The 22,561-nt window shown below is 43.7% G+C and overlaps 1 protein-coding gene across 2 annotated transcripts in view; it reads right to left on the bottom strand.

Moving 5' to 3' along the window:
• Positions 1 to 22,561, bottom strand: part of LATS2 (large tumor suppressor kinase 2) — a 283,239-nt gene that overhangs the window by 259,445 nt on the left and 1,233 nt on the right. The window contains exon 1 of one of the 2 annotated variants that reach the window (XM_069639031.1): positions 21,408 to 21,547. The exons of the other annotated variant lie outside the window; for it this stretch is intronic. The gene's annotated coding sequence lies outside the window, so the exon portion shown is untranslated. Of the gene's footprint in view, positions 1 to 21,407; positions 21,548 to 22,561 lie in introns of those variants that run through there. 2 annotated transcript variants of the gene reach the window in all.

Below are 22,561 nucleotides of genomic sequence, written 5' to 3'. Positions count from 1 at the left end.
ATCTCAGAGTTATAGACTAAATCTTTAGGAGTCTGAGGTTGAGGGCCCATTTACTAACTGTTAAGATTTTGGTGTGTCCTTACAGTATAAACAGCAGGTGATGCACATGCACTCCTGGTCTTATTATGTCAAATTCATTTTTGGTTTTCCTGAGCTAAGATCTTCAAAATACAAATTTGTATACAGAGCATTTCTACTCATCACGGAAAGGGACAAAATCTTGCATATGGACAATGTGGCTTCTGTCGAGCACCTTACCAGGGAGATTGACAATAGGGAAGAAAATGAACCAGGTCACACAATGAGGCAAACGGTTTTTTCAACAGGCACAAGGGGTATTCCTTAACAACTAATATTTAAAGTCTTGATGTCATAAATCACCAAGGTATCAACTGAAAAGGATACGTTAACCAAAAAAAGGATACAATTTGGTAGGGCTTTTCCGGATCCTATCTTCACACGACTTGATTGTAGGCAGGTCAAATTAGACCTTCCAAATGATACAACTCTCTGACTGAATAAAACAGGCAGAGAGATGGATCACTGGAAAGGGCGTGGGAATTGTATGGGAAGTATGCCTAGGATAGATAAAGTATCATAAGAAACTGTCCCAATCAAATACTAAGAAAACACAGAATTGGTATTAATTCAGACACTGACCTTAAGGCTAAACTGAAGTAATCCAGGAAAGTTTCTTGAAGAAAACCAAGAGTTGAACAAACGACAAAGGAAGGGAGGATTAGTAAGGGAGACTTATCCCGAACGGCACGAGACTCTCGCTAGATACCGGGTTGGTGCACCACAGGATAGCGTCCAATGTACTGTGCACAATCACCTTCCAATAGTTCATGAAATACTTCCTTTCCCACGAAGAACAAAATAAGAATCTCACCTGTTGACTGTCACAGGTACCAAAAGGTTCAAAGTAGTTCAGAAAACCACATGCAGGATTGCACGCGACAGCATACACGCAGCCAGACCAGCCGCGCTTGGAGACAGCGTCCGCGTGGAGAATTGACACGCGAACAGGATTCACGCAGCTCAGGACAGCCGCGCTTGCAGACAGCGTTCGCGTGGAGATTTGACACGCGAACAGGATTCACGCAGCTCAGGACAGCCGCGCTTGCAGAGAGCGTTCGCGTGGAGATTTGACACGCGAACAGGATTCACGCAGCTCAGGACAGCCGTGCTTGCAGACAGTGTCCACGTGGAGATTTGACACGCGAACAGGATTCACGCAGCTCAGGACAGCCGCGTTTGCAGACAGCGTCCGCGTGGAGATTTGACACGCGAACAGGATTCACGCAGCTCAGGACAGCCGCGCTTGCAGACAGCGTCCGCGTGGAGATTTGGCACGCGAACAGGATTCACGCAGCTCAGGACAGCCGCGCTTGCAGACAGCGTCCGCGTGGAGATTTGATACGCGAACAGGATTCACGCAGCTCAGGACAGCCGCGCTTGCAGACAGCGTCCGCGTGGAGATTTGATATGCGAACAGGATTCACGCAGCTCAGGACAGCCGCGCTTGCAGACAGCGTCCGTGTGGAGATTTGACACGCGAACAGGATTCACGCAGCTCAGGACAGCCGTGCTTGCAGACAGCGTCCGCGTGGAGATTTGACACGCGAACAGGATTCACGCAGCCCAGGAATTTGCGTGTGGAGGAAAACACGCTCAAATTAGGCCAAAGAAGTTGCTGAAAAGAATGCGAGAACGCAGGTCCGGAGTTCAGCAACAAAACGCCAAAATTGACTTAATCAGAAGCAGCGATTGGAGTTTCCATGCTGCTTATGTACGCACTGCCGTGATACAGGTGATGGACCTAAGTCACGTGAAAATTAACGACGTGAAAAATGCAGACGTCGTTTTCCAGGCAATGCATCGAACAACCTCCATTTTGAGTAGAAAGGTCTAATGGTTCTATGGGCGTAACTCATTTTGTATGGAGAAGTCGTTCCTGGTCCAGAGGTATGTCCGGCAGGCATGACACTTGATGACAAGCATTGTACATCGACTGCAGAGAGTGCAGAATCTGGTGGCACGCCTTCTTTGTAACCTGGATTATCGTGACCACATGGTCTTAGCTTTTCATTAATTATACTGGCTCGTGGAACATGCTAGAATTCCACACAAAGCACTGTGTCTGGTCCATAGAGCTGTTTACGTAGTCTTTCTAGTCTGTTTTCGACAGCAAACTACAAAGATTTGTTTCCTTTCAGGAAATGTGGGCCGAGGGCTGGCTGAAGATGTGTCTCAGCTCGTAGGCACCCATTTCAACCTAATGGTTGGGGGCCCCACTTGCTTAGAATAGAGAACAACAGCATGAGGCACCCATAGGGTGCATACATTATAATTGAGGCAAAGAAATACAGCCAGGAGGTTAATGGTTGCCAATTATCACGAGTCGGCTAGCCAGCTGAGAGCTGAAGCACTAAACATCCACTGAAATGCTATTAATCCTACGTTGTCAGCAAGGGGCTACTGTAGAGAAACTGAAGTAAAACGGTACAGAAAAGGCCAGAAGTGAGGTGAAGCCCAGAAGCAAATTCCTGAATGAACGGTGCATAGTGTCATAAGAAAGTTGACTGCCAACATGGGGGCAGTTGTTGAGTAGCACCCTGTGGCTCGGGCCACTTTCAACTGAAAACGTTGAAAGGTCTTGACTCTGTCCCTGTCTGGACCGCTACTTACAAACTCCTAAGTTTCTGCATTTTCCCATATCACTTTCAATACTTGTTTGCAATGTTTCGACTTTTTTTAGACTCATCACCATGAGGCCTTCTGGAGATAATGACACGTTTTACAAATATGTATAAATAAAAATAGAAAGAACTGTGCATGGGATATGAATGGTTATGAATAAGTTAAAAAGGCCACACTTTTCTTAAAGCCACTGGCACAAGATATGATGAGGGAAGTTGCTACAAGTCTTCTGGGTTACTTTCCAACCCAAACGTTTTCAGTCATGCATTTGCTCGAGTTACCTCCCCAATTCTGTCTTGATTTCTTCATATCTTTCTTCTTTCTATCATTAGTTGCTTAATTATTTCTCCTGCGTTTTCCTCTTCATCCTTATATTATTCTTTTTACATGTGTGCCTTAATTTCCTTTCTAGAGAAGGAAAGGAAATTAAGGAAGGAAATCCTCTTCCTTGCTCTTTCTTCTTTCCTTGCTTGCTATTCCTCCCACATAGTTTACACACGTCTGCAAGCAAACATGTTTCTGTCTAGCTTTCACTGAGGCTCCCTTTTCCAGAGCTTGAATGAGTATTTCGTCTTTTTAAGTCACTTTGAGCCTCTTTACATAATAATTACGGTCCACTGAGGAGGACAACAATTATTCTCACCAGACCCATTTAAAGTGGAATTATAAGAAGTAAGACCACTCTGCTTCAGCAGGTGGGAAAAAGGGCAGAGCATCCTGTTTAACTCCGAGTTGATATACCAATGCAAGTGGAGGAAGGCCATGTTGAGCCCCTATGTCGGAGAGGTGGCATTTGTAGCACCCTCCATGATGGGAGCAGGGATCCCTGTGGATCCTCCCAACCACTACTGGAAACCTTCAGACCTGCAGGGGTCTCCTGCAAAACTTGGCACAATTTTTGGACCAGCCGTTTGCTGATCTGATATTGGGAAAATGTGCACCATTTAATGCCTGCACTGACATTCAGAGATGTTAGTTCTCCAGGGTGGGAAATTAGCAAGGGGAATAATGATGCTTTTTGTAGGTTTTAATCGAGCAACAACTAGTTAGGGGGTATTTTCCACCCACCACAAAACAGCCACGCACAATTTTAATTTGTTTAATAAAGTTCCTTTTTATGAGCCTAGGACTTGCCAATTTAACACACTATAACATCTATGACATTGTAATGTCAATAGTTACTACAATGAAGAATGGTCAATATGGTAGTCACGTGAATAGTCAAAGCTATATTAACTTGAATATCATCATATAAACATTTAGTTTACACTGAGTGCACAACCACCATGCGTTGAAAAGTGTATGAAGGTTCAGGATAAAGCTATCATTTGATAAAAAAAAAAAAACAAATTAAATCAGAACTTCCCTGCTTATCTAAATCTCTATTTTTATTTATGAACGCGTGTTCAACATATGGTGCTTCCCCAGACATCTAGCACCTGAACTCCCCACTGCGGCAACTCCCAGGCCAGCTCACCCGATGCCTATTTAACCAAGAAATAAAGAAGAAGGGGTAGCCAGAAAAGAAGCGTTATCCTGGGTCTCCACACAAAATGTATTGACTTTATTAGTATGCGGTTTATATGGTCTGTTCCACCGCGTTGGACCCATCAATAAGGAGCTTAATTATCCTGCAAGAGTGCCCTGCCAAGTGCTGTTCGCTGCCAAAATTGCTGAGGATCTATACTATCCAAGTGCCCACATGTGACTGTTTCTCCAATACTAAGCGAGTGAAACTCTGTCCCTTTTTGTGCCGGTCTATAAAAGGCACAAGCATGCACACTCCTGCGCATGCACTCCTGCAAGAGTTCCCTGCCGAGTGCTGTTCGGCTGTTCAGCTGGCCAGCTGAAAGCACCCTGCAGGCCTCTTAGCTGTTCATTAACCGAGCACACTCGCTAAACAAAGCAACTTTGTATGATAGCATAAAGCTTATTATACCATACACACTCAAGACAAATAGGCCGAACACCAAACAATTAACGCCAACTGAAAATCATCTACACGCTGAGACTTCAAACTCTGCAGAAATGGGTAAAGCAAAAAAAAATTATGTAAAACAGCAACAAACATTCAATAATCCCACCTTGATTACAACGGACATACGTCAAATATGGAATAGACAGCGTATGAAACGACCAATCGTACCTGCATCATTGAAAGACTCGCGAGAAAACAGCCAATTAATGAAACAGCCAACAGTTGCCGAACGGGAAACTTCCACAATGAATCCATCTGAATGCTCTATATCGGATGAAGAAATACTTTGTTACAACACACAAGTGAAGATTGTTGCAAATACTGAAAATGAGTATCTAAATTGTCAAGCTAAAGCTCCAAATACTATGGTTGTAAACTGTGATGTTGCGAGACCTGAAAAAACAACATTTTTGAGTTTACCAATTTTATTCCGAAGTAATAAAAGCCAACTGGCCTGAGACAATGAAAATGGCTCTAATGGCGTCTGAATTGAAATCGAAAAACTCACTTCCTGCTTCAAAATCCAATGCATGCCATAACAATTCGGACTTGATTAATTTGGAAATCGAAGGAACACCACCTGGAAACGAATCAGCATTGCCGAGACATTCCAGCAATGCAAAGTCCGATACGCAGTCCATACAAATAGTAAATACACGGAGCGAAATGACCATTGTTCCAACTTATCGCAATCACTTGAGTTGTATAACAATCAAAAAGCATAATTCGCTAGTAGTCCTGCTCAATCTGAAATTCTATTTGCTAAACCTCTTGCAAGACCATCATTTGGCCTAAGACCATCCTTAAATCCATCTCACGACATAAATTTGTCTGCAATGGAAACCGCTTTATATGGCCTTACTAAGGTGTTTGAAAATGTAGATAGAAAAATGAATGAGCAACAAATAATAATGCAAATATGATCTAAACTTGACTCACTAACGACAATACAATCGAACCAAATGATAATTGACACAATTCTAAGAAATCATTGGCTAATTAGCCAAGATGTACCAGTGAACACTAAACAGTTATCAGATACACCAGATTAATATTACTAACAGATGAATGCAGAAAAGAAACATTACCACTGAATAGAAATAAAGCTGTACAGAATGACCCAAGGATTGAGCATGAGACACCAAAGCCAGAAAAACAGGAAACAATCTGCAAAAGTAAAACGCGAGAGTAAAACCATGGCGGAAACAACCTGTTTTGAATCTAATCCAGAAAAAAATCATAGAAGCCTTACCTGAAGCCGTATATGACCTGTTCACAGGATCCTCTAAAATGAACTGATTAAGGGACAAAAAAAGTTAGCAAAAAGAAATTAAAATAATGGGGAAAAAAATCTAAAAATCAACACACAAAAAGAAAAATACGAAATCACGCACCAAGAATTTCATAAACTATCTTCCAAAGAGATGGTGGACAAAAATGACCCAAGTACAGATAACTTGGAAGAACCATACACTAAAGAGCACAAAATAGTGAATGATGATCTAGGAAATAAGAATATGAATGTAAAGGACCCACCAATTGAAGAGGAGCTGATGAACTTGTCTACATACTCAATAAACATGATAATAGAAATTGAGGCAAATGATATGCACTATTCAAATGCTGAAGAGTCAGCTGATTCAATTAATGAAGATGAAATAGATAACAAGAGACCTGGCAGGAACTCTAATGGAAAAGGTTTGAGACTTTTGTTTGTTGCCCAGAAAAGTGCCAGTGCAAAAAAAACAGGAAAATTCCTACAAATAAAATCATCTGAGAGAACGAAACCATTGCATTATAACTCCTCAAACCATCAAAACAAGGAATGTAGTAAAACACACAAAAAAGAAAAAGATGTAATTGATATCGAGATGGGAAACCTAGCCAACAAAAAAAAAAAACACTGGTTAGCCCAACTAGAGATAATGTGAGCTATAGCGACACGCTGCAAATAACAATGTTCGGAAGATCTAGAAGAAACCCGTTTCTAATCAGATCCACACTATTAGCAAGCTTTTGGACTACTGAAGAGCTTGAAAGAATTGAATCCAGTGATATAGATTCTATTTATATCAAAAAAAACGGAATGAGAGATACTGCAATCCTAAATATATCACTGTTTGCCGTAAAAGAAAAAATCTGGAACTGTAGGAAAGCTTTGAGGTATCTAAAAAGAAATCATATGTCACGAATAAAGAAAGTGAAAAGGAGTATTATTATACGAAAATGAATACTGCAAGCAGAGAGAAAAGTGAATACGATCTACAAATTCATAGTGAAGGACTGAGAGGGAACTCAGAAAGAGAAGTATGTAGAGAATAAAGCAAGAATAAAGACCGAGAAAAAAAGAAATGGACATAGCTCTCGGAGGCAATTGATAAAACCAATCACAGCAACGTGCAATAGGATGAAACTGAACTAGAACTCTTCAATACTATAATAATATGGAATACTAGAGGTTTTACTCATTTGCTAAACATGAACTATGAATGTCCACTAGAAAAATACAAGCTGATATTACTGCAAGAAACGTGGATTACAACCAACAATTCCTAATTATGAAGTATGTTGGATCCCTGCAAGGAAAAAAAGAAGAAAAAAAAGGAAGACCAATGGCGTGCTTGCTTAACGCCTTACGCATAGATGCAAAAGGGAAGATCACCCCTTGGAACTCTCCTCACCCCTGCTTACAAATGGAGAAAATAGAAATTGGAGGGCTAAATCAAACCACTTTAAAAAACCTTGCGATAATAAATGTGTATTGGAACTCTGCAATCATTACTGATGACCTTTTCATTAAAATACAGTTGATTTGCTTGACATGATTGAAAACAACACTGTACAATATACGACAATCATAGAAGGCGATTTCAACACAAACTGTATTGCCTTAAATCACAACTTTACGGCTAATAAAAGAAAAACAATGGATGAGATTAATGCAAGAAAGACATTTCACAATTCTCAACCGCACTGTATCCTCGTGAATGAGTCTAAAACCAACCTTGAATAGGAATGAAGCCAACGCCATCACTGACTATGTGTTCATATCTGTGCAAAACTTGAACGAAATTAAAACATTCAAGATAATTGAAACAACAAAAAGTGATCATAACATGATGGATATCACATTGAATTGAAGCACACATACGGATCAAAAGAGATACGTAGGTAAACTATTGCTAAATGAGGGTCGTAATAGACTTAAATGAAGTTTGTTTGATTGTTTGTTTGTTTATTGAATTTCTAATGCGCACCAGACCCAAAAGGTAACAGGGTGCAGCAAAAAGAAGGTGCAAAGCTTACAAATTACTTAATGAGTTCTTCAAAACTTGAACAATGACTTAACAAAGTCGTACAGGAGAATGCTCAAATAATTGACACAGAAAGTTCAGTTACCAGGATATCTGAAGTCACTCCTTATAATCACTTCTTATCTTTATTCCATAACCAATCTCAACATGATTTCAAACCCAATTTCAAACATAGACATGTATCGGATATGAAGATAAAAAACATAAAAACTGAAATGAGACAAAGAATAAGACAAAGAAGTTATCAATTGAATTACGAGTAACTGAAATACGTAGAATAAAGACTAAATATAAAAACAACATCAAACAAATATAAGCCATGAACAAACAGCTTAAAGAATCAACAAATGTTGAACGCGCTATGTTGTAAATCTACCTCGCACATAAGGCGCCTAATTAAGAACTCACACAATATTGGACACAAATCTCTATTACTAAATGCAATAAGCAGAACAAATTGGTCACAATATTATGGCAAATTATTCAACTCAAATGATATGACCGTAAATAAAAGTGAATTAGTTGATCTGCACGAACTAAACATCGATTGTCTGGATATTCAACTTGAGATAAAGAAATTGAGTACATCTTGTGGACCAGGGCCAGGCAGCATATCCAATGCAATCATAAAACTACAAGCTGAGAAATGTACTGAAATATTATACAACATATATCAGACTGTGATATTAACTAGAAAAATACCACCTATATGCAAAGTACACATCTTGATTCCAATTTTTAAAAAGGGGGACAGAAATAATCCTACAAACTACGGACCTCTTGCATTGCTTGATTATGCTGGGAAAATATTTGCAAGATGTGTGCTTAGAGATATGAAAGAAATGGCAAACTAAATCAAAATTAACTGACTGCTACCAATCTGGGTTTATCTCTGGTATTGGAACAAGTCCTAATCTATTCATCCTTTCAGCCCTAAAAGAGCAAGCTAAAAAAAAACAGATCCTGTTGTTTGTCGCCTTTGTGGATTTCCACCAGGCGTTTGATTTGGTGAGTAGAACAAAACTATGGGCAAAATTATATAGTAAATCTAATAAAACAACTTTACACTAATACAATTAGTAGAATCAAGCTAGATGAAAAAGGTCTCCTATCCGATCCGATATTAACATCTCAAGGCCTGAAACAGGGCTATTGGCAGTCTGGTTATTCAATTTCTACATTCATGATTTAGGCTCTCGCTAGAATGAAATTAAAGCTTATTCCCCAAAAGTAGGAAAACAAATAATATTGTACCTACTCTACGCTGACGATTTGATATTAGTTGACCAGACTCCTATTGGCCTGCAGCGCCAGTTATCAGAATTACAAAATGATACGCAAAAAAAAAAGTTGGAAATAAATACGGACAAAACAAAAATCATGCGACTCTTTATGAAAAAAAAGATACTCGAAAACTGATGGATACAAATGGCAACTTAGTAATGTACATCTTGAAACAATCTCCGAGTATAGATATCTAGGAGTTAACTACAACAATAATATTTGCGATATACCATATAAAAAGTAAATCAAAGCTAAAATAAAATAATTATCATCCCAGGCCAGAGTAATTCAAGCGAAATATGGGAAATTTTCAATAAAACCATCATATTCTACAACCAAAATGTAATACCGACTATAACAAGAGAAATTACCTGAATACCAACCAAAATGGCACTCGATTGAAGGATGCTATTGGAAAACATTGTTGGCGGTACCAAATAGCTTCCCTATCGTGATAATCAGAGATGAACTTGGCCTCACATCGTTAGAAAGCAGAGTATGGTGGAACATGCTTTCCTTATATAGGACATGCCTAATGTCTAATGAATAAAAGACAACTATAATTCCCATAATCTCTGAAACCATGTAACTGAAAAATAATACTTTCCTAACTAACTGGGAACATTTTGATGGAAAAAGCTGACATTTCTATTGAAAGTCTATTGTCAAATCCAGTTAGTGCAAAAACAAAACTATGGAATTATGATTGGATACAAACGTTTACTGAAGGTAGTGCCTATAAAATATACACCATATCAAATTTTGCACCAAAGAAAAGAGAACTACCAAAATATCTCCAGAAATGTCCCGATCCTAGATATAGATCATAACTAATGCGCTTAAAATTTGACTTATGGCAGATCAAAAAAGTATTGGCAAAGAACTCAAGAACTATGCACTAATTGCAGATTTTGCAACCGTAGCACAACAATAGAAACGCTTGAACATCTTTTAACAGTATGCAAAAACTTGTGATCAACGCAGAGCATATTTTTATAAACACTTTAAGAAATACAGAAATATCGCTCAAAAAAAAAAATGAGGGTTGTTATAATCCACACAGAATCGATATCCTAAACATTAACACAATAAAATTTCTCGACGCACTACAGCTGCAACCATGAAAAAGAACACCATGACCATGAGGTCTAATACAAATCTTCTAAAACCTAGAACTAATGTACACATGGACCAGAAATTAGATATTTGCATAAAAATAAGCACGGTCAAGAAATAGGTTTTTAACCCATGTACTGTACAATTGAACACTAATTGAAGTGTATGTATGTAATGTGGTAGGTACCCTGTAAAGTGAAAGGCTTAATTAAGCCAAATCACTTGGTTTAATAATAAAAAAATAAAACAAATGTATGAAAAATAAACACCTCCCCCTTATTCAATAGGCACGTCAGTATCTCAAACTATATTCTAGAAAACTCAGGCTACTTGACATACCTGCATGTAAATTGAACAAAAAGGCCTGGCTAATCCGTATGTTTGCTAGACTCAAGTCAATGGTGTTTCAATTGCATTAATGTGTAAACGTGTACATTTGTCGTCATTTTCAATTGGCAACTTAAAGGTGAGAAAATGGGTAACAATGAAGGACCCTTTCCCCTTTGTCTTGAGCGATTCAGCACTAGTACCAGGACTACGCTTGGTGGTATAACCAGGGAATTACTTCAAATGACATTCTTTTTTTTATTTTCTTATTTTTTTTTTAGGTATGAACAAAGTGAGATATTATGTTGGCTTCCATTCTGTGCATTGCACAGAGGAGCCAGGAATTTCCCAATATACGCACCATTGGACCTATTTGATCAAATCTATAATTCCAGAAGCACATACGCTTCTGAACTATTTATTAAATTTCCAGGATGAACAGTCAATTTATATATTCCCCGTCAGTACGTTCACAAATAAAAAGCGCTAGGATTTAATCTATTCCCCTTTAGAGTATACTTACCTGTAGTAATTATATTGCCCCATAAAATACTTAGATAACATTTGTTTTGGCTATCTGACAGACAGGTGAGCACTCTCTTAACACTTTAAGTGCCACCGACGAGTGGCTCGTCGGTGGAAACCGCTCCAGGTTGCCACGGACGAACCGGTTCGTCGGTTTTGCCACTCTGTTTTGCTCGATCCCTGCAAAGCAGGGATCGAGCAAAACAGTAATCCATCCCCCGGGCTATGTGAGGGGGAGATCCCCCCTCACTGCCAGGGGGCTGGATTACCTTCAGTTTCACGTCGGCGTGCGTAAAGCACGTCGGCATGAAACCGAAAGTAAAATCACTGCAGCAGCCGTTTTCGGCTGCTGCAGTGAAGAAAGAAGGTAAGAGACCTTCTTTCTCCGTCTCGATCTCCGGCTGTATTTCAAGCCGGAGATCGAGGCGGGTATCGTTGGAAAGGGGAGATTCTCCCCTTTACAACGATACCCATTGTGTGGCATTGCTGCCCGCGGATCGGGCGCAGGGCGCGCGATCCATGGGCAGCAATGTCACTGGATCAATGCAGATCCATTTGTGACGCGGGGGGAGGGGGGCTGCTTACTAGGTAAAAGGGGTGAAAAAGAAAAAAAAATGAAAAAATTCGAGGGAAGGGGGGGGGGGGGTGGGAAGGGGTTTGGGGCCCTGGGGCCCACTAGGCCACCAGGGACAGAGGAAAAAGTGTTGTCCCTGGAAAGGGGAGGTTCTCCCCTTTCCAAGGACACCACTTATATGATGCATATAATGCATATGATGCAACCACTGGACCACCAGGGAAACATTTGTGGCGTGGGGGGAGGGGGGCTGCTTCAAGTAAGCAGCCCTCTCCCCCCCTGGCCCCCAGAGCATGGGGGCACATATATGCACAACCCTGGGGGCAGGTGGCTGATCATCTGCCCCCAGGGAACGGGGGCAAAAAAAAAAATGTAAAAAAAAAATATATAGAACGAGGATGGGGGTGGGGGGCTTGGAATTTTTTTTGCCCCCATGAAATGGTGGTGGCCCTCCCCCTCCCACACCAAGTGGAAAGGGGGGCCACCCCTTGTAGTCCAACCTGGGGGCAGATTTATGCCCCCAGGCGGGAGCACATGAGGTGGCCCCCCATCCAATTGGGGATTTGGGGGGAGGGCCACCAGGAATTAGTGTGCAGGCCACCCAAAGGATGGGGCCTGCAGGTTAGGCCCCCCCCCTGGGGGGCAGATGGCAGATCATCTGCCCCCAGGGAAGGGGGCAAAACAAAAAAGAAACAAAAATGAAAATAATGAAAGGGAATGTTGGGTGGGATTGGGGGGGGTCACTAGCCACCAGGGATAGATTTTACAGAAATGGGGGGTGGCCCTCTCCCCCTCACCCCAAGGGGAAATGGGGCACCCCTTGTAGCCCTCCCTGGGGGCAGATATCTGCTCCTAGGAAGGGGCATCTGACCGCAGGGAGGGCTGCATGAGATGAACCCTCTGCATTTGGTGTGGGGGGTAGAGGGTCACCCGTCATTATATTAGAAAATTACCTGGCGGTTTAGGGTGCCCCTCAGCCCGCCCTAAAGTGTAGTGTACCATTTTCCATTTTTGTCTTTGTTTACGAAACTTGCCTTGGCGCAGAGGGTCAATGTGACAATCTGGCACCGGGAGGCCCAAACCTTACTGCCCCACCCACTGGGGGGGCCTGTCCCACCATTTTTGGGGGCCCTCTCCCCCCCACCCCAAATGGAGGGGGGTATACCTCGCGCAGCCGTTTGTAGGAGGCCCAGGGAGGCATGCATGAGGTGCCCAGCCACCCATTTGGGGTGAGGGGGAGAGGGCCCCAAAAATGGTGGGACAGGCCCCCCAGTGGGTGGGGCAGTAAGGTTTGGGCACCCCGAGGCCAGATTGGCACATCAACGTTCCTCTCTGCACCAAGGGGAGTTGGGTTACCAAAGGAAAAAAGTGAAAATGGTGGAACGCTTTTTAGGGGGGGCGGTGGGGCACCCCAAAGGGTTGGGAAATTTTCTAATGGGATGGGGTGTTGACCCCCTCCGCCCCCACCCGCAATGGAGTGGGTGCCATGTCATGCAGCCCTCCCTGGGACCAGATATCTGCTCCTAGGAATGGACGCCTGAGCCCAGGGAGGAGTGCAGGACAGCCCCCCCCCCCCTTATTTGCCCCTGGGGAGGGCTACATGAGATTGGCCACCCCTCCAATTTGGTCATGTGTGGATTCCCACGGGTGTCCTCTTTTGGGAAATGCATGGGGTTCCCTGTTTTCCTTGCTGGCTTCGACACCCTCGGCCCAAATCTGTAGGTTGCCCACATGAACAAAATGGTCAGTGGCGAAAGGCTTAGGGTTACCAGTGGGCTACCCTTTTCTTTTTGCGCCCCTGGTAGGTGCACCCACACATGTGAGGTACCGTTTTCATCGGGACACCTGTGGGAACACGGGACGGTAGGCCATGTGTTGTTGGGGGCATGTTTCGATGGGTGAGCCGAGCGAAATGTGCGGAAAATGCATTTCCCCCCCCCCCCCAATTTGGACTTTGCAGGGGTGTCTGGGTAATAAATTCTGGGGCAATTTGGGCAAATCAAACTTCTGCGGATTCCCACGGGTGTCCTCTTTTCTGGAAATGCATGGGGTTCCCTGTTTTCCTTGGTGGCTTGGACACCCGAGGCCCATATCTGTATGTTGTGCCGGTCGGCAGAGCGTCTGAAATTCCGGTCTGAAAACAGACTTGGGGTTACTTGTGTTTTAGGCTTTCCCCTTGGCGGCCAGGTAGGTGCACCCACACATGTGAGGTACCATTTTCATCGGGACACCTGTGGGAACGCGGGACAGTAGGCCATGTGTTGTGTTTGTGTGGTTTTCATAACGTTTTGACCCATTTGCTGGTGCCCTTTGTCACACAACCCTTTCATTTCCCAAATGTGACCTACATTTAGTCAATGCTTTAGGCACCATACTCTTTTGTAACCTGCACAAGTCACCTACCCTTGAAAAGGTCTGCCTGTGCTCTTTCAAAGAATGTATGCTTGCTGTTCCTCACCACATTGGTTTTCCTGATTTACACATGCTAAGTGCGTCTGTTCAGGCTGTGAGCGTAAAACTCCTGTGTACCATGGCTCAGTGTTTGGCTTGTGGTATTGCTTGTTTTGTAAAATACTACAAAAAATGTGTTCTTTCCTAACTGCAAGAGTCAGGGGAATGCAGCGGAGCATTGCTTTTCTCAAAATTCATAGAAACCATTGCTGTACCAAGCCAACCATGTCCAACACATACCTTTTTTTCAGTCATGTTACCGCTTTTCCCCCAATCTATGGTATTTTCCCCTACCTAGTGTTTGCCTGACCTACGCAAATCACCCTTTCCGACACTTGGAATTTTGTCTACTTTTCAGAAATATTTTCCTTTCTGTCCTCCAATTCGGCTTTCGTACCCTTTTCTTCCATTCCGTCCATGCATGTCCAATTGGCAAAAATGGCCAAAATCGCCTACCTCTCACAAAACGGTTGATAACCACATCAAAATTATTTATTTTCGTTTCCACTAAACCTGTTCTTGAAAGCCAAGAAATTCGGGAACTCGGCACAGCAAACCATTCGTTCCTAGCTCTTACAAGGAAAAAAACCACAGGCTTCTTTGTACATCATTTTATTGGCATTTTTTGAAAAAGAAACCAAAAGGAGCCAAATTTGCCCGAGATATCTCATGTAACAGAAAAGTTACAAGCCATTGAATGGCCACATACAGAAATCACCAAAAAAGGCCCTGGCACTGGGGAGAAATACCCATGGCACTTAAAGGGTTAAGGACTGGTTCCATAGTTTCCCTTTATTGGGCCTGTCTATGTCCTCTTCCACTGAAGAAGGCCTGGGGTTTTAACCCCAGGTGGGTCTCCCTTACAGTGCACTGTTAAAAATTCTAAATGGGTCCAAAGGAAAGCAATCTATTACATTCTACTTTTTGTTGTTGTCAATTCTCCTTTGTCTTCTTCTTCCCATCAGCTGGTCAGTCAGTCCATCCCAGTCAGTGAGTGAGCGAGCGAGCCAGTCATCCAAATGTATGGGATAGGATGTTTATAGGTTACACATCCCTCCCTTTAGAGGTGTGTCATTTCTTTAATCTTATTGGCTAGTGTACGTGATTGGATAATGTTTCAAAAGTGAAATCACATTAAGCCATCCCCTTTGTACTCATTGGGCATATTGATGAAAAGGGCGGTCTATTGAGAGTAAATTCTAAACCGAGTTTCCCCTCTCATTTGATGTGATATCATCTTGGATAGTGCTGCATTAAACAAAGTTGTTCTAAAACAGTATGTTCCTCACTGGTGATCATGTTACTGACTAGTTTGTCAGATTAATAAATGCTTCTCAAATGTTAATCATCCAAACTTATTAGTGGCCGTAGGTCCTGGCTAAATGTGTACGTTTGCCACATGCATTAAGGATTAACACTTAATTTTCCTATGACAAAGATTTCACTGTTACTTTTCCTCATTCTTTCAGCGTTTTAAATGACACGTGAGTTGTTTCTTTGCTACGCCACCATACCACCTAATTATGTAGAGGGGAAAGATTTGGCCAGTGAAAATCAAAGTTGCAAAGTGACCAGCCTTGAGCCAGTCCTTGCTTTCCAATCAATAGTCCTTTGTATTCTGGGAGTGATGTTTAGTTGTCCTCATAAAACGTATGGGCCTACATCCAGTATGTAAAGCACTATTAGTAAAAATTCCAGGCCTGGTTCAAGGTGTCATGACATCGGTGCACCTGAGAGCCATCCACCATATGAAACACTTTTGCATTCGTTTTAATAAGATAGTCCTACCCATACCTTATTTTCATACGAATTTGGCTTTGCGACTGGTTCTATAAGGTTGTTTTGTTCTTTCTGGTTTAACACACGTGCACACACGTGAACAGTGCTTTGTGTTTGTACCCTTGTAAATGGGCCGGTTTCGTTTACACTAATTGACCCAGTGAATCATGTTTCATGGGGAATAACATTCCGCTGGTGTGGAATTCTTTTAGTGCACTGCTGCCGTGTCCTCTGGCTTATTTTTAAAACTTGTATATAACCTTTTCTCTGTGGCATGCAAACGACCAACCCTTAGACAGTTATGACTTTTTTTCAAAGAGCTCCTTGCATTCTGAGACTTGTAGTCCTGTTGTCCTCATTATATGTAATGTGCACCTATAGTGAGTTAACCCATCTACTGCAAAGATCTCTGTGCACCCAACGTTCAAATTTGATAGTGCCTCGTGTATACAAGAGGTGAATACACTGAATTCAAATGGCTTAAATATTAGTGACACGCACGCAATTGTGCTGCATGAAATCCAAATCTATGGAGAAAGCAATGTGTGCAAGTAGACCAACTTTGGGCAGTAAATGGGCTACTTTTCGGTGCTTTATTATGTGTGCATTTACATCTCTTTTTTGCACTGCATACCTGTTAAAACAAGCATTGACAAAGTCAACAGTTACAGATCTTATACATGAATTAGATAGACGTTCGTGTGGCACTGCCATCATATGCCGAGGTACTTCCGCCATTGGCCAGCTGTTGCCATCTTGTGGCCTCCTGGCAGTACCATCATGTTAATGTCTGGCAAATGCCTATCCCATGCCTACATAAAAGACAACTGTTGTTTTTGCAAATTCGTGTTACTTCACAGGTAGCAAGTCAGGTATGAAGGAAGTTAGGAACCAGACTGTGTCATGGAAGGGAGTAATAACAAAATTACTTGATTGGTTTTTCAAAACATCAAGCACTACTGAAGGGAGTATCAAAGAGAGGCCCGAACATAATAAAGACAAGTCCCAAAGCAGAAGAATGTTCATCTGTAGAGCAGAACCATAATAAGAAAGATGAGATAATAGGATCAAGCAGGTTGTCTCACATGGTAGGAAGCCACAATTGTTATGGATAGTATAGCGTTTATAAGGAAGTGACGTCTTCATGCTCTCCAAAATGCATGGAACTGCTCTGATCAGCTAAATGAACTGAGAAATTCCAAGCACGCCAGCCCAGGGAACTGTAGCAGATCACACTGATGGGAGTTACAGGTGCAGGTCCAAAGAAAGCACCAAGAGCCGACCAAAAGTCCAAGTTCTTTGAACAGAACCTGAAATCTACATGGAAACAATTTACTTTTTAAAGGACAGCTTCCCGATTCCTAATAATGCACAAAATAAAAAAATTAAAAGAGAAGAAGAAGGACTTAAGAGCGGATAAGACAAGCTCAATTAAGTGGAGCGCAAATTGAGAGCCCGGAAGAAAGAAAATGAAACAAGGTCACTGCTGCAAATAGGCACATTAGGAGTGCCTGATGAGTTTCCAAAGAAATAAAATGTGAATCCCCTGTGACACAGAAAGATTTAAGCTGACCACACAAATATCTCCCTTGAACATACAACATTGTTGGTTCCCAAGAGCCATCATTATGGTGTGCGTGAGATTTTGAAGAATTTTATGTGAACTATGAAGTCATTGTTGAGCTCTCTAAAAATGTTTTATTTGACCAATAAACTTAAGGAAAGTGTTTGTTTAGAATGTACCACTTTGTTCTTATGTAAATATGGAGGCGTAGTTGCCCCATCACCTTACGGCATAAAAACATCATGGTGCCAACCCAAGGTCCATGTTAGAGGATGTACATGGTTATATTGGGAGTGACGCACTTGAATAAGTGAACTAGGCACGGAACTAAACACAATTCTTAAGCACACTGATGCCGAGTCTTGGTGTGAGTAGCTTTCCTTTCAATGTGCGTCGCAGGCACTGTTTCAGGCCACGTGGTCTTCTCTTCATCATGCGTACATGTGTCTGGGATCTGCAGCCTGCGACTCTGCAGATTGTTTGTCCTACAACTTCCATCAGACTGTAAAGTCAAGCGATGGATCATGAGCAATGGTAGGCCGAAACATCTGGAGAGCTGAAATTTGTAGCCTTGTGGTATATGTCATATAACAAGAATAATTTCCAAAGATGTGGAAAATTAGAAATTTGATTAGAGAACTGCATGCCAGCAAAAAGAAACAAAAAAGAAATGACCCAGAGCATCCTTAGATTGTTGGTGCAACTAAGGGTTCGAATTGAGATTCAATGAGCAGGAGCGACAACCAGCTCTGTGTCAGCATCACCCAGTAGGCAGGAGCTACCACAGGAGAACCAGGAGCTACCAGAGATGCTCCTTTAACGTATTGTCCAATTGGTAGGAACCATTATGTTTAAATGTAGTTTTTGATAATGTTCATAAAAAAGAATTGGAACACATGTAATGCACAAGTTAATGTTACATTTCGATGTTTGGAAGGCACCAGTTAGCCATAGAAGTCCAAAGTAGCTCCTGGTGGCTGTTGGTTTCAAGCTGACCAGGCTCTACTATGCTAAATGCAGGAGTTAAATAGCTCCCCTCAATTTCGACCCGTGTAAGAAAATATGGATGCCTTCAGAGGTTGCATATAAACATTGTAGAACATCAAGTCTAGTCAGACCTAACATAATGGCACATGAAAAACAGTCTGAGGGTAAAGGAATAGGGGAAGACTGCTACATCATTTAAATTGATCTACTATCCCTCAATACACTTAAGACATGTTTAAGGTGTGATTTATCTCAAACAAAGCACTGGTCATTATAGGTTTGCGACCCACGTCTGGGCATACCTGCCCACTCAGGAGGAAAAATGCACAACTGAATGTTGATGGATGGAAGATTATGAATTAATCTTCAGCAATGGCCAAAACATCACTGGGGTTTCTCGTGGCCCCATGCAGAATGGAATGGAGGTGTCCTGGCATTGGGGCTGGACAGCTCCTTTTGAGGTCGGACCATGTGGTCTTTCAACTGCTGTAATGCATGGCAGGCTGAAAAGCTGAAAAACTATGGTTTGGAGGGTTACACTGAGCAATGCCTCGCCTGTTCATGCGATTTATTTCTACCTTGCCGCCATCATTCTTCAGTGTTGCAACAGATGAAGAGGTACACCAGGAACAGGGCTTTAAGTGGGTGGTCTACAAAAAGGACTCCCGATGCCGGGCAAACCCCACAGGCAGCCCTTTAACCACACAGCTCCTTGAATAAGGGAAAGCCTGCTGGGTGTTAGCTACTCTCTTTAAGAATCAAAAGAAGAGCAGGGGCGCATTGGTATTATACCTTTGGTGGGCCCAGACCCTCTTGTTTCTTAATCACAGGCTCCAAACCCCCCTCGCCCCACCCACAGGCAGCCTGCCAGCGGGGCTCAGAGCTTGTGATTTGGGGGAAAAAAAGAGAGTCTGGGCGCACCAAAGGAATAATACCAGAGCACCCCATTTGCCAGGCCCCCACACACCATATGAAGGTGGGGGCTCCAGTTAGGGGCAAGGCACAAGTACGGCACGTGGCATCCAGCTACCTGAACTTAGGCCACACACCCTAACTAGGGCCCCCTTCGATTCTGAGACTCACTTAAAGCATTGCCCAGGAATCACACAATTCTTGTTCAAATGCTGAAAGGCAGGTTTAGAACCGAGAGCTCTCAATGTGCCATGGTTGGAAAGGTAGCCTGAGGGAGGGCCAGCATATAGCTCCTAAAAATGCACACAACAGCATCCTGCTATATTATACCTAGACGCTGCTTTCCCTCTCACGTAAGTTGCCTCCACCACTTAATAGCATACCACGTTATAAAAGGATCACTTGGAAAGGGTGCAATGCCTTTTGCTCCTAAATATGCATGTACTCTTCCCTGCCTTGCCAGCATTAGCAGTTCCCTCTGGGTATGTCGCGGAGAGGCTGCGCTTCAGCCTGATCCCGAGGGCTCTGTCGGTTCTGTTAGGGACGTTCCCGGTTCTGCACAATAAATGAAAACGCTAGCCTGTGTGTGTCTCCGGCCCCTCTTTGCAGCATTGAAAACCCAGGAGTGCGTTCCACGGTAAACACGTGCATGATCAATATGTCTTGTGCATTATAGCAGCAAAGGAGCTATCGTTTGAGGCGCTGGTCCGAGGCACACTTTCCAAACGCCTAGGATAAAATAAGCCAAAAACAGAGTTTTGATTTCTCTATCAATGTCCTATAGTTAACTTTTTACAATAGAGCTGCCACCTTTTCAAGCCAAACAGCGCTCCCTCGGGTTCCGATTTATAAAAACAATAATACCATAGTACGTTTTTTGTCAATGTGGTAGCAGCTCAAGTAGCAATAAAATATTTGCGAAAGTATGTTTTTCTAATGTATGCCAACACATTCTAATTTTGTGGGCTGGGGCATGGCAATGTGGGCCTATGCCTCATTGGCTGCCATTCGGTGGAAACGTGTGTGTGGCGCCTGTGGACAGTGGAGAGGATGGTTGAGTAGACACCCCCTCTCCATTTACCCAAAGGAAACCCCGCCCTCTGGCATCCTGCTCGCATGAGGAGTTGCAGGGTGTTGCACATCATGCCCAGTACTGGGGAAATATAGAGCATGTGTAAAAGGCATACATAGCTGCCAAAAATGTAGGGAAAACAAAGGTACCAATGACAGTGAGGGTAGGAAAGTGACTAAAACGGCCTTTTCCGAAGAGAGATTTAGGCAACTGGGAGTGGGGCTGTGAAAGCCTGGCGCGTGTTGCTGGGTTATATATATATATTTACTAGTACCCCCGTGTTCTGCACCCCTTCTCTGGAGTGCAAGGGCTGGCTTTTGCCGGGGAGCTCATGGCTCCGCACTCCTTCCCACACACATTACGAGCCTCAGCTCACCAGACCCGGGGACTCCAGGCAGGAGGGGCCGCCTTCTCTGCGCCTGGAGAACAGTGCAGCCCGGGCCCGCTCTGTGCTGCGAGGCCCCGGGCTCACTCTGCAGGGGCATGCGGGGGTCTGCCTTCTCCCCGAAAGGTTGCTACGGCGCGGCGGGGGGTATCACCTCCAGGCGGGGCAGAGCTGTGGAAGGCCTGCTGATCCCTTCCCCCGGCCGTAAAGCTCCGTGCGGGGAATGGAACACTCTCACCGACTTGCAAGGAAGGGAAGTAGGGCCCACCCTGGTCAGCCTAGTGAGAACTACGACCACCCCCCCCCCCCCGCCGCCCGTGGGTTATAGTCGCTATTGGGGGGGGGGGGGAGAAGACACCCACTTTCAAACAGCTACTAGAATGAGAAGGGGGGGCTAAACTCCCAAGGGCGGGGTGTGCTCCGCCCGCGTACATACCATGGCCCCCTTTTCCAGATGGGTCCCGGGGTGCTCGTGAACTTGAGTCCGCTGCAGCCAGGAGTGGGCTACATGTACAATGTCCTCGCCTTCTTGGCGAGCTGGTCTCCGTTCGCGGACCTTGCAGACTTTTTTTGTGTGCTCTCCTCCTCTTCCTTTGCTGGAGAGGAGCGCAGGGAACTGGCCAGGGGGAGGGAGGGAGGCGCATTCCAGCGCAGGAGAATTCAGAGTATGATCAGGGCCGGCCCGCTGACAGCAGCGGCAGCAGCAGCAGTGCTCCCGCCTCCCAGCCGCGGCAAGGCGCACACAGCCAACTCGGCCTCCGTCCTTACCTGCACCCCCCTCCCTCCCTCAGCCCCTGGGGGTCTGGCGCATATCCATGCATGCCCACAGCCCTCTTCCAGCTCATAAAGTGCCCGCTCTTCACATCGCCCCTCTCCCCCCCCCCACTGCACCCCTACTCTTCGACCTGACACACCTGCACATCAGGCGAGACGCCCCGTCCCCATACCCATCAGCACCGGGCCACTGCCAAGGGTGGACTGGCCTATAGGGAACTCTGGATATTTACCGGTGGGCCTCTTTTCTGTGGTACTTCCAAATTTTCTCATAGGAAAAGCATTGGGCTTGCTGAAAATTAGTCATATGGGGCCACTTTGAAGTTTATTGCCAGGGCCTCTTTTGGTCCCCAGTAATTGTTTCCAGGGCCTTTTTTTAGCTCCCAGTCCAGCCCTGACCACTGCCATGTACCCTCTCCACTGGCAGCAGCACACGCGCAGCTGCTCACATAACACCATACAATAAAAGGACATTGCCGATTGCGCACTGTCTTAACATCCATCTGGCTGGCACACTAGTACAGACGGTGAATTAAAACGTGCAACCCTGCTAACCGAGAGGACATGTTCTCCCACCTAAAGCAGCCCAAAACTCTAAAGGAGCCAGAAAAGTAACAATGCCATGGACAGACCCACCTTCCCCACGCCAGACTTATTTTATAGAACCATGGGCTAGAACATATCAAACACTGCCTTGACAACATATATTTATCAATGACGTATTCAAGTTTTCAAAATGCTAATACGCATACAAAGGTTTTAAAAGCACCGCATCTGTACAATTCTTATCCTAGCACGTAATTCGTATCCTAACAC

Source organism: Ambystoma mexicanum, chromosome 7q, assembly GCF_040938575.1.
Source record: "Ambystoma mexicanum isolate Mex_15411 chromosome 7q, UKY_AmexF1_1, whole genome shotgun sequence".
NCBI lineage: Eukaryota > Metazoa > Chordata > Amphibia > Caudata > Ambystomatidae > Ambystoma > Ambystoma mexicanum.
Note: the sequence above shows the minus strand (reverse complement) of the source record. Positions and strands in the feature narration are given on the sequence as shown.